The sequence below is a fragment of the Rhynchophorus ferrugineus genome, unplaced genomic scaffold, assembly GCF_030347505.1.
Source record: "Rhynchophorus ferrugineus isolate W39M unplaced genomic scaffold, kcgeb_rfMv2 rfM7, whole genome shotgun sequence".
Classification (NCBI taxonomy): Eukaryota; Metazoa; Arthropoda; class Insecta; order Coleoptera; family Curculionidae; genus Rhynchophorus; species Rhynchophorus ferrugineus.
Genome location: NW_027472586.1, coordinates 33,122,071 through 33,137,880, shown reverse-complemented (window position 1 = coordinate 33,137,880; position 15,810 = coordinate 33,122,071). Strand labels below are relative to the sequence as shown.

At 30.9% G+C, this 15,810-nt stretch overlaps 1 long non-coding RNA gene across 1 annotated transcript in view; it reads left to right on the top strand.

The window, feature by feature from the left end:
- The first annotated feature begins 2,772 nt into the window (after nucleotides 1-2,772).
- LOC143199823 (uncharacterized) overlaps nucleotides 2,773-15,810 on the top strand; it is a 36,398-nt gene continuing 23,360 nt past the window's right edge. Inside the window, exon 1 of the long non-coding RNA XR_013006544.1 lies at nucleotides 2,773-3,095. This is a non-coding gene — a long non-coding RNA (uncharacterized LOC143199823). The remainder of the gene's footprint in view (nucleotides 3,096-15,810) is intronic.

Here is a 15,810-nt window from a genome sequence, read left to right as displayed (position 1 = left end):
TTTACAAAATCTTTGTTTAGACATGTTTTAATATATTAAATTCTTCTATGAACTCTTAAACCAGATCTCTGCATAGTATCATTTATTTGATTTGGATTACACTGACAACATTTGTGTTTAAACAGTTGTTTCAAATGTTTGAATATTTTCTGTATGCCATAACATACACATAATACCAGGTTGTAAAAACTTGATAAAATCACATTGTTCAATCAAATATGGACGTAACCTGGTAAAGTATAGCTCAACGAATTATTTGATGATAATACAAGAAATCAGATACCTAATGTTGGTTTTTTTGTTATCTAAGCATGAATAACACTTGCTGAAGGCTTCAGCCATATTACAAGTCAATTTCTTTCGTACGGTTTGTATTTCAATCTTATAGGAATATAAACCCATCACTTTATATTAAATATAAATTTCCATATTAGTTTGTAAATGAAAAAATAACAAAATAATTAGGGATTCTAATATACAAGAAACAAAGGAAAGAAAATTTTACCAACAGCGTTACATACTTTGATATTACCCTTACGAGACACTCTAGACATAACTAATGGTAGTCAAAATGAAAAATATTTTCACCAAGAGGGTTTTTAGAGAAATACATTACTAATATTCAAGCTATACCGGCTGGTTCGCAATTAGCAAGATTTAACCATACTTCACCTAACTTTTACTGCCTTAAATGAATAAAACCAAGGCATTCAAGAATACCTAGAAAACTTGACACCAACTGAGGCTGCAGACTATTCGTTGTTGAAAGCAACAAAAAGTTTAGGAGACGAAAAGAAACGAAAATAATTGGGCTAGAAGCAATAAAGAGAAGGCCGACATTTTCTCAAAACCCTCACAAAAATGTTTTTAAACCTTTCCAGTCTCATCTACATAAAGATAACGAAAATAAAATTATTAGCTTTCTAGATTCGCCATTTTAAATGGACTTACCGTACGAGAAATTAACGGTCAAAAAGTGAAACAAACAATAATGAGAGAGATTAGTATTAAAAAAGCTCCTGATTATGACTTAATTACTGGTAAAATTTTAAAAGAACTATCAGAAAAGGGTATAAAACTATTAAGATTTATATTTAATGCCATGCTACGAATTAATTACTTCCTTAGTATCTGGAAAGTAGCAAAAATTTTAATGATTCTTAAATCAGAAGATGTGACCTCCTACCGGCCTATAAGTTTATTACCGACACTATCGAAATCTTTCGAGAAACTATACATAAAGAAGCTAAACTATATAAAACAGAAAAAAGAAAAAATATTCCAGTATATCAGTTTGGGTTTCGCAATAAGCATGGGACTATAGAACAAGTGCATAAACTTGTAAACAAAATAAATACTGACCTAAATGCCAAAACATATTGTTTGGCTGCTTTTCTAGATATATCACAGGCTTTTGACAAAGTATGGCATACGGGCTTGCAAGTTAAACTAAAGAAATATTTCCCTCATCCGGACTATCAGTTACTAAAATCTTATCTCACTGATAGACATTTTATTGCAAATCAAGGCGATGAACATACCGAACTACATCCCATATATTCAGGAGTTCCGCAAGGTAGTTTACTGGGTCCAGTACTGTGTCTTCTGTATACGGCCGATCTGCCTACCACAAAAATAACTGTTGTGGCAACATTCGCAGATGACACAGCAATCTCAGCATCCCATGAAAATCTAATCACAGCATCAATAAACCTACAAACCCACCTGGAGCAAATACAATTATGGTTGAAGACATGGCGCATTAAAGCCAATGAAACAAAATCCAAGCATGTAACGTTTAGCCTGCGTAGAAGAACATGTCCACCAGTGAAAATCAATCATCGTCAACTCCCCCAAGCAGAGCATGTTAAATATCTTGGTATGCACTTAGATCAACGCCTAACCTGGAGGAAGCACATACTCTCTAAACGAAAACAACATGGACTTAATTTATATCAAATGTATTGGCTCATCGGGCGCAAATCCAAGTTATCATTAGGTAACAAGGTATTGCTGTATGAGTCTATACTCAAGCCCATTTGGTCATATGGAATCCAACTATGGGGTACCGCTAGCAAATCTAATATATTCATCATTCAACGGTTCCAAAATAAAGTGTTGCGTGCCATTGTTGATGCTCCGTATTATATTTCAAATAAAGTAATACAATGCGATATTCCTCTAGAACCTATAACGAGTGTAATTCAACGTGTTTGTGTGAAGTACTTCGAAAAAGTGTCGGTGCATCCCAATATACTCGCTAATCAGCTAAATATGCGACGTGATAGTGAAGTACGTGGACTAAAACGTTTAAGACCACCTTATCTGGTTACTGGACATACCTAGACTTTAGAATAAGCTTTAGAATAAGACAAAATAATTAAAATAATATTTTATACAGGAGATCGCTTAATGAAGCGCTTTTCTACATGCCATGTATATATAATATAGACATAAGAAATACTTATTGCCTATAGGGTATATTGTGGAATCACAAAGAGTAAAAAAAATTACTGCTTTGAAATGAAAATATTCAACCTTTTTGGCGTTTTTACCGATATATAATTATATTAAAGAACATCACAGCATCGATACATATTAGTCATCATGCTTATTGAAATTTTGAATTCATTTTGAAACACTCTATATATTACAAAAATATTATTTAATTGATTCAAGACAAGTTTAATTTAAAATTATATAATACGCGATACGAATTCGAATTTATTTGCAAGAACAAAACCTCGTCGCACTCGTGATCGTCACGAACCGTCTGCAGTTTTAGCAGGAACACTGTCCGACACACCGACCAATTAAACAAACAAGACGTTTTAATTTGTAAATATGAGAAGTCCAGATAAGTCCCGGCATTAGCATCGGGAGCTAGGCGGTGCGCCGAAGAATGGAAGCATCAGGTGGAGACGACCCTCTTCGCCGAGGGAGGACCAGTTGTGCTTCGACCAGCGGATTTGACGCGTCTGGAGGCTCAGCCGACTCGTTTCCGATATTGTCGTTGGCGAAGAGAAAACGCGCGTTTTATGGACTATCCAGACTTTCCATTCGTGACGTTACTAACGTTCTTTCTTATAGGAAAGGTAATTTTTTTAATTGTTTATTAAAGATAGTGAGTGATATACGTTTTTATTGGGTTGGTTTATTTAATTTTATAGACAGTCGTAAGTATGAGAAACTTTTGATAACAAATAAAAAATAGGAGAAAAAGTATGATTTTTTTACTAGTTTAAAAATTTAATTTTTTTTTTCACAAAATGTTTAATTTTTTCATTAATTTTATTGACATATTGATTATATTATATGACGTATTTATATTAATTGTAATTATCCGTAATTGGACCATAAAATACCTAAAAAGAGAAATAAGTAGCTATAACTATATATCGACAAACATAAGCGACGACATAAGCTGTAAAATTTTAGAGCAAAAATTAATTTTAGAAGAGTTGAAAATAAGCTTGTAATTTTTAATAACTAAAAACAATACATTTATTCTATTATTCATTCAATAATCAATTATATTTGCATTTTTTTTAAAATATGTATACTCTTATCACAAATGGCAAATCATATACCTCCAAATTATGAATATGCATCACCTTAATTTTTATAATTAAAAATTCTGAATATTATCAAAAATATATTTATAGATACGTGCACAATTTTAATAATGTTCATTGATTAATAATTTATAAATGTCTATGAATAAATTTATATAAAACTTAATAATAATCAGTTAATATATCCTAAGAACAATAATTTGAAATTTTATGCTTTCATTAATTGTTGTTTAAAACTGACATTTAAATTGATAAGTTGTATCCATTAAGTGAGATTTATATACAAACAATGTATCAATCGAACTAAATTCGAAAATGTCCATTATAACTGTAATTGATTGGACCGTTTTGGTAAAAATGGGTGTAAAAAATCATTTAAATATTGTGTCTAAGTCTGTTTCAAAAGAACTAATGTTATTTTCATAACAGGTATATGATGTACAAAAAATAAATATTTAGATTTGCATTTAATCCTAATATCAATAGAACATCCACAAAATTGTTTTGAATGATCGAAAAATGAAGTTAGATGAGTTAGCTAACATCGTAAAGATATCAAACATGTTGGTTTTATACTGCATGATTATGGGGAAGCTCTGTTTAAAGTGCGTGCCTCATTTGCCTCACTGTTGACCAAAAACAAGAATGTGTTAATGATTCTGAGCCGTTTTTGGCCATGTTTAAACGTAACAAACCGGAATTTTTGAGGTTATATGTGACGTCATGATGAAATATGAATCCATAACTTCACTTCGGAATCAAAACGATCATCTGATTGAACAGCAACTGATGACAGGCCTGTTTTAAAGCAAAAGATAAATCGTTCTACAAAAATGTTAATAGAAATATTAGAGCGACGCTGGAATGATCGTGTGGCTCTTGACGGAGATTACATTGATGAATAAAGCCAATTTTGAACAAATACCGCGTTTTCTTTGTTACGCCCTAGACTTTTATATAAATACTACTATTTCAATATCCACCTTCTTCGCCACATTTAGCTCCCTTTAATTTTCGTTACGCCTTTTCGTGGAATACGATTTTATTTAGACGAAGAAGTAATACCTTCTAGGATTGGAGAAGAATAGTTGGAGTAAAGACAGTGAAGATCAGACAGAGACACAGAAGAAAGTCAGATGATGTATGACACAGTTAGCAAAATAATATTATAAAAAAATAAGAAAAAAACTAAAAATCTGAACATATTCGCACCTGTAAAGAATTTCTCGTTGGCAGTTTATATAAATAAACGTTAGGTAGTGAATTTTAACCTCCCAAAGATAAACGAAATAATGTTCCATCCGAAAATAAACTGAAAAGCTGCGAAACTTTTCAGACATCCAAGTAACATCCTGTCTGTTTACTCGTTCATAAGTAAATGATGCCGTCAGGTTTAGGAATGAAAGTCCCTGTGAGCATCCGAATGTTAAAATAAGCCTGAGATGTTTTCAATTAATAGCGTTCTTTGGGTTAGTAGTCGGAAGGTTGCCATTCACGAGATAATTAATTCGATAAATATTTCAGATTTGGTCTGATGCTAACGTCGAGGAAATTGGGTGATGTTTTTGCTGATCTTTTTGCTGCCATAAAAAGTGTGCTACCGTCTGGAGAACAAGTTAACGGTTCCTTCAGCTTTTCGCGGCGAATTTAGCAGAATTAGATAGTATGTTTCGTAAAAAGTTAATTAAGGTCTTGACGTAGCATTCAATTAATATATAACTAGGGGATGTATAATTTTTTTCTGCTTTTTATTTACTTAAATCATAGTACAAATGTATTAATTATTAACAATGGAAACGAAAAAGCCATCAAAATTAATAAAATAATAATTAGTTTTTCTATTTTTTATTATATAATAAAGGGTTTGAAAAAATTAATTCCTTTTTTTTTGTTTTTTCAAAGCTAATTTTCTCATACCAATCATCGTTCTGTGGTCAAAATCACAGTTTATTAAATTAATCTGGAATAATTTAAATATTATATGATACTAGATCTTGTTTTCATACTATTTTAAATATGATTAGGTTAGAAATATATTTTTAAATATAACATTAATTAAAATATTAAATATCTCTGTATATTAAAACATTAAAATATTTGTTTCAAGAATTAATACTCACTAACCTTTGAAAATGGCATTTAATTAAATCTAATTTCCATTAAGTTTCAAAATTCATCAATGCATTGATAAGCTTAAGTTACTGCACCACTGAACATTATAACAAAGCGCCACGGGTAAGAGTACTTTCAGACCTGTATCAAGTTCAGAGCATTAAATATAACAGGTCAATTGAAAAGTCCACGGCCTGACACATAGATGGCGCTACTAGAATACAACTGTCAAAAGATGCGTGTATAAATTTGACAGCAGTCGGATCATTATTGTTTGTGAATTACAGCATTTTGAGTGAAGCAACTTTTGTAATTGTGAAAGAATGGATGAAAAGGAATTTCACGTGTTGATAAAATATTGCTTTTTCAAAGGAAAAAATACAGTTGAAGTAAAAACTTGGCTTTAATCCGAGTTTTCGGACACTGCCCCAGGAAAATCAACCATCAAAGATTGTTATGTTAAGTTTAGACCTGGTGAAATGAGCACCGAAGACGGTGAATGCAGTGGACGCCCAAAAGAGATTGTTACCGACGAAACCATTTAAAAAATCCACAAAACAATTTTGAAAGATCGTAAATTGAAATTGAATGTATAGCAGACACTCTAAAGGTATCAACCGAACGTGTACATCATAACATTCACGGAAATTTGGGTATGAGAAAGCTCTGTGTAATGTGGGTGCCACGCGAGCTCACCTTTGACCAAAAACAATGACTAGTTGATGATTCGGAGCAGTGTTTGAAGATAATCAAGCGATCATACTTTGTAACCTAATGCTCATGTTTAATTTTGAACAGTTACAATCATATCTGTGCACACAAATCTTTCACGCTCTACATAATACTTATGTGCATACCTTTGGTTGTTTCCACTCTCATCACTCTATCTTAGGAATTTCCAGCATTGCATAGCATTATTGCATATTCTGAAAGTTTCCTTCAGTCACTTTCACTTTTCGACTCACTGTCCAATTCAATCACTAAACTGTTAATTTCTATTCAGTCTAAAACCTGTTCATGATTCCACTCTGTATGTCTTATCGAGTTCATCCAAACCGAAGGTGTTATGGTTGACAATGCTTCCTTCCACATATCCAAACAGTTTTGATGAAATATCCTTCTCGACCAGCCACATATTTGCAATTACTTATTAATAAATATAATACGAATATATACATATATATATATATATATATATATATATATATATATATATATATATATATATATATATATATAACTTTTACCTTTTTCCATCAATTTTTATTGCCTTTACCCTTTTTTTGTTACTGTCTAGCCAAGAGTGCCACAATTAGCCATTTTGAAATATTCAAGTTTGACCAAGAAACACAAATTCAAATAGTTTATCTTCCTTGTTAGTATTTTATGCATTTAAAACTTGAATTATTTTTAAAGCTATATCTGGAAGTTCCATTAAACCTGAGGGTTATCTTTACACCACTTAAACCCTATGCCCTGTAAGAGTGTATGAAAGAATGTGTCTTACATCCCTCGAATAGGTGCATGTCCCTAACTCTTTTATGTATACTTTCCAGACAGACAATTTTCTCCAAAATAGTTTTATTAAATTATGTCATTATGTCAATGTCAAGATGGTCTAGATTTGTCACCCAGTTTATATGTAGAGGGGTTTTCTTGGGTGAATCTAACGTATATTCATTCATTCATTTTGTAAGCGATATTATACATACAGCGATATTTTCAATACAATTGTAGGGACATGTTATTTAATATCATCATTAATTACCTATTGTTTTCGGCATTTTCAAACGAAATGATATCATATATTACGGAGCGATTTACAGTAATCAAACCGCTAAAATAACGTTTGTCGTTTTATAATCTGTAGTAATAATAACTAATATTTTGAATAATAGACCGCCGTCCGTTTGTCAGACGTATGAAAAATTCTTTAAAGCAATAGTGTTAAAAGATTTTAACTCTTACCTATAAATTATTGTGGCTGTATAATTAACTGTAGTTTTCAGATATACTATAATGTTAAAATAAATTATATTTGATAACATTTTTGTTCAATTATTTCATTTAGATTACAATTTTTTTGTATGTCAAAGCCAAACCGAACTAAAACTCAGAGTTGCTGCGGCAACATTGCAACATTTCGACGTCACAAATATCTATGACGCATAAGTAAAAAACTTTGAATGGACTATATAGTGTATAGACTAACGATGTTTTGCCACTTTTCTGGTGGAACTAGAGTTCTGTTATAGGACCTTTTGATACCTCTGGGCAATATACTAAACCAAGTGATTCTCAAGCCTATTTTGAAGCCAGTTTTCAATATTAAGAGAATTTTGCAGAGACCGAAACAAATACACACATTAAACACATTAAATTTATCAGCTATACTAGGGTAGTGAGTAGGCTGAGAAGTAGAGTTTCTAGCGTTGTTGTGATAGAGGACAACGTCCCTCCCATACAATCTTTCTGGCCTTTTTTTTAATCTCCTGCTTCAAAGACATTGGTTGTTGAATACAGAAAGTTGAGTTTATAGTGTGGCTAGAGTTGAACGACGAAATGCTGAACAATTCCTTTCCACTCTTACCAAAAACTTAGTGTCGCCTTCCTTCCAGTCTAATGTAAATATTTCAAAGCCGTTTTGAGGTTGGCGTTGTTTGGAAGGAATGACAAAATAACATTAAGGAATCTCTATTTTTGAAGCACTGTAAACGAATTATATATCTTTATATCTAAATCGGATTTTTACATCAATAAAAGACTGTTCAAAGTTTAAGTGAACATTCGTCAGAATAAGATTATTTTATGATCTATTTGTCAAATATAAATCCTCTTACGAATAATTTTACTTCCCGCTTTACCGTCATATATTATTTCATTAAAATCCAGCTTTAGCAAATGATTTTTAAACATTGTCTCTTTTGAGGAGTTCAATTAGAGCCGTTATTAAAAAGAACGAATTAATTAGATGTTTTCGTTTTAAGAGCGTTTCAAAGTTTACGGAAAGCCTTTAATTTTTCTCTCCCCTGCCATTCGGCTGGAGATTTGTAAGCTCAATAAAGGCATCATTAAATATTTAGTACCGGACCTCCTTGTTTTTTTCGCGTGCTCTCGGGAATTTCTTCCTTATCCGCGACATATTCAAGTGATAGGTATTGCGCTCTGTGTATTATTGGTATCAGGATATGTTACGAATGTTGCATGTTATTTTTATCGGTAAAATGGGATCTTGTTTATATGTTTTCGAGGTTTAGAATCATGTAATAAATTTGATGAGTAACTGGAATAGGGATCGATTATATTGAACTATTTAAAATTTTGGGTACAAGAATACAGATGCAAAATCCTTTTGTTTGGTTTTTTTTTGGATTTTGCGACTCTTATTAAAAGATATTTATTAAATGATAATACACCCATGTGAAACACCCAACTAGAAGCTCGCCTTTGTTTATTTAATTGTATTTAGTGTAAGTAAACTAACTAAAGGGCAGTAATAATTTTATTCATTCGCAAGAAGATTAACTGAAATAGTCAGTTGTGAGTAATCAATGCTGAAGTGAACCAGTATTATAATAAACAAATAAAAGGGCCCCAAATGCAGTTACACTAAGAAGCTATCGAATATGTTCTCCAATGTGGACAGGAGAACAATTTATTAACACATCTTATCAGTTTTATTTGAATACATGACGTTAGCCTTTATATTTCCGGATTTAATGTGTGTTTTTAGAACACATTTGGTGCTTATAAAAATTAATTAATAGAATCTTAAAAAAAAAATTCAAAAGACATATTCAAGTGATAAGTATTGCGCTCTGTGTATTATTGGTATCAAGATATGTTACGAATGTTGCATGTTATTTTTATCGGTAAAATGGGATCTTGTTTATATGTTTTCGAGGTTTAGAATCATGTAATAAATTTGATGAGTAACTGGAATAGGGATCGATTATATTGAACTATTTAAAATTTTGGGTACAAAAATACAGATGCAAAATCCTTTTGTTTGGATTTTGCGACTCTTATTAAAAGACATTTATTAAATGATAATACATCCATGTCAAACACCCAACTAGAAGCTCGCCTTTGTTTATTTAATTGTATTTATGTAAGTAAACTAACTAAAGGGCAGTAATAATTTTATTCATTCGCTAGAAGATTAACTGAAATAGTCAGTTGTGAGTAATCAATGCTGAAGTGAACCAGTATTATAATAAACAAATAAAAGGGCCCCAAATGCAGTTACACTAAGAAGCTGTCGAATATGTTCTCCAATGTGGGCAGGAGAACAATTTATTAACACATCTTATCAGTGTTATTTGAATACATGACGTTAGCCTTTATATTTCCGGATTTAATGTGTGTCTTTAGAACACATTTGGTGCTTATAAAAATTAATTAATAGAATCTTAAAAAAAAATTCAAAAGACATATTCAAGTGATAGGTATTGCGCTCTGTGTATTATTGGTATCAGGGTATGTTACGAATGTTGCATGTTATTTTTATCGGTAAAATGGGATCTTATTTATATGTTTTCGAGGTTTAGAAACATGTAATAAATTTGATGAGTAACTGGAATAGGGATCGATTATATTGAACTATTTAAAATTTTGGGTACAAAAATACAGATGCAAAATCCTTTTGTTTGTGTATTTTTTGGATTTTGCGACTCTTATTAAAAGATATTTATTAAATGATAATACACCCATGTGAAACACCCAACTAGAAGCTCGCCTTTGTTTATTTAGTTGTATTTATGTAAATAAACTAACTAAAGGACAGTAATAATTTTATTAATTTGCAAGATGATTAACTGAAATAGTCAGTTGTGAGTAATCAATGCTGAAGTGAACCAGTATTATAATAAACAAATAAAAGGGCCCCAAATGCAGTTACACAAAGAAGCTATCGAATATGTTCTCCAATGTGGACAGGAGAACAATTTATTAACACATCTTATCAGTGTTTTTTGAATACATGACGTTAGCCTTTATATTTCCGGATTTAATGTGTGCTTTTAGAACACATCTGGTGCTTATAAAAATTAATTAATAGAATCTTAAAAAAAAAATTCAAAAGACATATTCAAGTGATAGGTATTGCGCTCTGTGTATTATTGGTATCAGGGTATGTTACGAATGTTGCATGTTATTTTTATCGGTAAAATGGGATCTTATTTATATGTTTTCGAGGTTTAGAAACATGTAATAAATTTGATGAGTAACTGGAATAGGGATCGATTATATTGAACTATTTAAAATTTTGGGTACAAAAATACAGATGCAAAATCCTTTTGTTTGTTTTTTTTTTAGATTTTGCGACTCTTATTAAAAGATATTTATTAAATGATAATACACCCATGTGAAACACCCAACTAGAAGCTCGCCTTTGTTTATTTAATTGTATTTAATGTAAGTAAACTAACCTAAGGGAAGTAATAATTTTATTCATTCGCAAGAAAATTAACTGAAATAGCCAGTTGTAAGTAATCAATGTTGAAGTGAACCAGTATTATAATAAACAAATAAAAGGGCCCCAAATGCAGTTACACTAAGAAGCAATCGAATATGTTCTCCAATGTCGGCAGGAGAACAATTTATTAACACATCTTATCAGTGTTATTTGAATACATGACGTTAGCCTTTATATTTCCGGATTTAATGTGTGTTTTTAGAACACATTTGGTGTTTATAAAAATTAGTTAATAGAATCTTAAAAAAAATGCATTCCTAATTTTAGAAGAATTTCAACCACCTGTCCAGCAGCGACTTCAGTAATTGATTCAGTAACTACTCTACGAACTTATATCTAAATATAATTTAAATACTACTTTGCTTTATTCTAACATTTAACAGATTGGCGATTTTAGATTAATACAATTGTTGCACTAACATTCTCTCAGAGTACTTCGAGCTAACACTTTGAGTCACGTTCGTTATGGGTTCCAAGGGAGTGTAATTTAATATATTATTATTAAATTATAATTTATTATTAAATTAATATCTGAAAAATATAATGCCAAATAATAATATAATATTTAACTATATCTATCTATATCACTATTAAAAGGCTTCTTAACCTTTTAATTGTAAAGTCAATTAACAAACTCGGGCAATATAACCTTATATGTAAAATAATGATAAATTGAAAATAATACACAATACAGAAACTAAAGAAATCGAACATCGTACAATAAAGCGAAAACTAATGAAGTTAATCGAGTAGTGACACTTCTAGATAGGAGAATAATTTTTTAAATAATCGTTGTACACAATAATTTTTACATTCCTGCTTATTACAACAAAATTAGCAAAAACACTCAAAACCTGTTTGTTAATGATATCGCTTGTATTAGTAAAAATAACTAATAACAGACACTAGGGGAATAGCACTAATATTTCCATATGTACATTAAGTAACAAATACAGCTTCTGCAATAATTCATTTCCTGAATATATAGTCTATCCAAAGAAGTTTTATATATAAGTCATCTAAATTTGTGACGTCAAAATATCGCAATGTTGCCGTATCAACTCTGAATTTTAGTTCAGTTTGACATACAACAAAATTCTAATCTAAATAAAATAATTAAACAAAAATACTGTTATCAAATGTAATTTATTTTAATATTATAAACCACAATTTAGTACACAGTTATAATAGTTTGTAGGTCAAGATTGTGTTTTATTATATTTACATTGAGCTCTTTTCCATACCACCTGAGTTAGAGTTCTAGGCGGGTTTATTATGTAGTTGTATCCTCTGGAGGCATAATCCACCTTAAAAGTAGTTAATATTCTTTCTCTCCCGGCACATTTTAACCAAACGCTCATGTATATTCTGACAATAACACACATATCTGTGCACATTTCATATATTTAATATCTGACAGAGCTAAGATCAAGCTTACCTTGATTAGTCATCCGTTTTGTGTGAGGACAGTTTTTTTTCGGTGAAGTCAAGATTATACTAATATTTAGTACAGCTGCAACTGCTAAAATATTTTTTATAAAAACCGCAGACAATATTTATCAGGTAAAAATGCTTACCTCTCTAGCGAATTTTATTGGCAAGAGGGGGCCTCCATTATCTCGTTCATGTTCAATGTAATTAATAAGAGATGCAGTCTGTCCAGTCTGGCTTCGAAATTTTCAATCAGAGTAAAAAATAAAGTAATAAAATAATTAATAAGTAATAAAATTGGACGACTCTAGCAGGGCTGGTGTCTATTTTAACTAGAATAAAATGAAAATGAAAATGAAGATGGAGTCTGATTCTAAAACGAATTTACAAATTGTGACAGGCAATACATTAAACATCTTGTTGACTTATGTACAAAACTTCTTTGGATAGACTATAGATATATTTTCTAAAGGAATTTTCAAAATATATCGATTCTTACATAACTATTATAAAAAACCATTTTTGCTGCAGACTATAACTTTTTAATACATCTATTTTACTATTTATAGAAAAAAAAACGATCACCGTATTTACCACCAGCATAAAGATTGTAGGGAATTCTATTGTATGCTACATACGATATGATCATAAAAAAAGAACGATGTGAATACGTTACAAAAATGTAAGTTACACCCTCTTAGAGGTACGAGAACGTGAGGGTCTTGGTAAAGTAGCTACGTTATAGCCAATCTTTATACATACCTTTTTAGGGTTATGTTATTAGATCATCGGATGAACTAGCAAGTTTCCCTTCGAGGGCGGAATATCTTAAATTAGTATAATAATACCTAAAAAAACTGATAGTGGTTTTCTGATCAGATGTAATAAAAGAAAAGGGTCCCATTCAATAGCATATATCAAAATATTTATATGCATATATGTATATATTGAGTAGTTTTTAAATTTATAATTTTTCCTCGATTATTTTTTTAAATTTTTTTTGTAAAAAATGTTTTAAATGTATTGGTGACTCAGCTTCATTGAGAAATGGTAAAGATAATTCTGGTTCTGAATAAATAATGTTAACCTCTACGGAAAAGAAACATGGAAAAACACACAACGGCAGCAATAACAAGAAGGTTAGTAAATGCTTTGAACATTTTTGATTTTTTAAACATTATTTACGAAAGTTTATCGGTGAATCCATCAACAAACGTCAGCAAACATTCCTTCGATCGACTTTTTTCTATATATCACATATTTTCTTTTTATATGATGGAAGTTATTGTGAAATTAAATATTCTTAGGAAAAGTTCTTGATGTTACTTTTAGTATATTACAGAAGATGACATTTGTACCAATAAACAAAATTAAATGAAATTTTGTATAAAATATATTTTATATATATTACTAGCTGACACAACGTTTGCCATGTAAATAATTTCTAGAGAATTTCTAATGTAGAAAAAAAAACTTATTGCAAGTGTGTAAGGAGGTGGTATATGAGTGAAAAAGGCATGGAGCACTGTGAACGATGAGGGAATATAAAAATAGTAAAACACGATATTTTAAGTAATAATAATTTATATCATTAATTCATTACATAATACTAATCTCTTAATGCTACAGCGTGAACAATATATATATATATATATATATATATATATATATATATATATATATATATAATATTATATTAATAATATTAGTTATTAATAAATAAATAATAAAATTACTTGAGAATATATTTGATATGAGAGTTACATTGAGATTGAGAGAGCAAAAATGTTTAACTATTACGCTTGACGTATAAACATTAATAATAGCCGAAAACCGTAGGGCTTCACTCCCTCTACAGTTTTCAGAGAAGGCTTATTTTTTCAGAGAAATAGGAGACCACCTTCGTTGTTATTTCTACTCCGTGCTGTTTACTGAGTGAAAAGGGATACCGGTAGACACATGGAGGGTATAACTTACCAAGTGATAATAATTGATGTTATCGAGCGGTATAAAAAATGATAAAATTATTAAAATTACTATTACAAAGCAGGAGTTGGTGATTGAAAAGTGAAAATTTATGGTTGTGGTATTATTATTACATTAAAAAGAAATTATCCACACAAAAATTTTTTTTTTTTTTGGGGGGTCACCCCTTCTCTCTTAGGGGTTTGAAAAATGTTTAGTAGCCGATTCGCAGACCTACTGAATATGAATAAAAATTTCTTGTCTTGCCTCCTCTTTCGGGTTCTTTGTGGAAGTACAGAAAGATATATTAAGCTCAATTTTCTGTAGCCTGTAGAGAAGGTCTACAACTACGTTCTCGATCTTTGTTTCATTCTTGACATCTGTTTTCTTTTCCATTCTTCCGTTTCTACTTGTCTCAAATAAGTTATCGTTTCATACACAATGCCCACACCTAATAAGTCGGTTTTTATATATATTTTAAAGCCTCCTTTTACCAACTATGAGTTACCTAGACTGGGCCTAAAGTTTAACGTGGGCTCCGAACCACGGTCCTCAGCATTAAGCCTACCGACTGGCGAGTGACCAACTTTAGAAATCATCCCAGAAAACATCCGGTCTTACCCAGCCAGGTTAGTGGTGCGAGTGGGATTATTTTCCTTGTCGGATTTTACACTCTTGCCTAGAACACAAATTTTAAACAATCAGAAACATAAATTTACGACCATGCCCCAGCAGGATTCGAACCCGCGGCTATCTCAACAGTAGGAGGACTTTACGATGGGACGGCCTTTACCACTGCGCCACCAAGCCGGCAATAAGTCGGTTTTAAATATTATTTAAAACTGCTAATAAATTAAATATCTAACATTGTGTTTAGAAGTTGGCAGTTATAATGTGTCTTATTGAAGGTAATAGTCGCGTTTACCGCGTTGAATAAATCCATAATCTTTTGGAATGGTTCAATAATCGACCTAATGTGTGCTTGTACTCTGAATTTAAGTGCTAAGTGAAAGAAAGAACGGAGAGAACGTTAGGCCTTAAGTAATCTTTCATTTAAGCAATTCTAAAGATTATGAACTTCACGGATTTTACATGATTCTTGACCATTTGTCCTATATAACTAACATCTTCGTTAAACAGTCCTGTTTTGCATTCATTCAGTAGACCACTTCAATTATGCGAGAATATCTACGGTCTAAGATCATAAACATAAATATCGCAAAAATATATTTTAAAAGTATAATTTTAAGC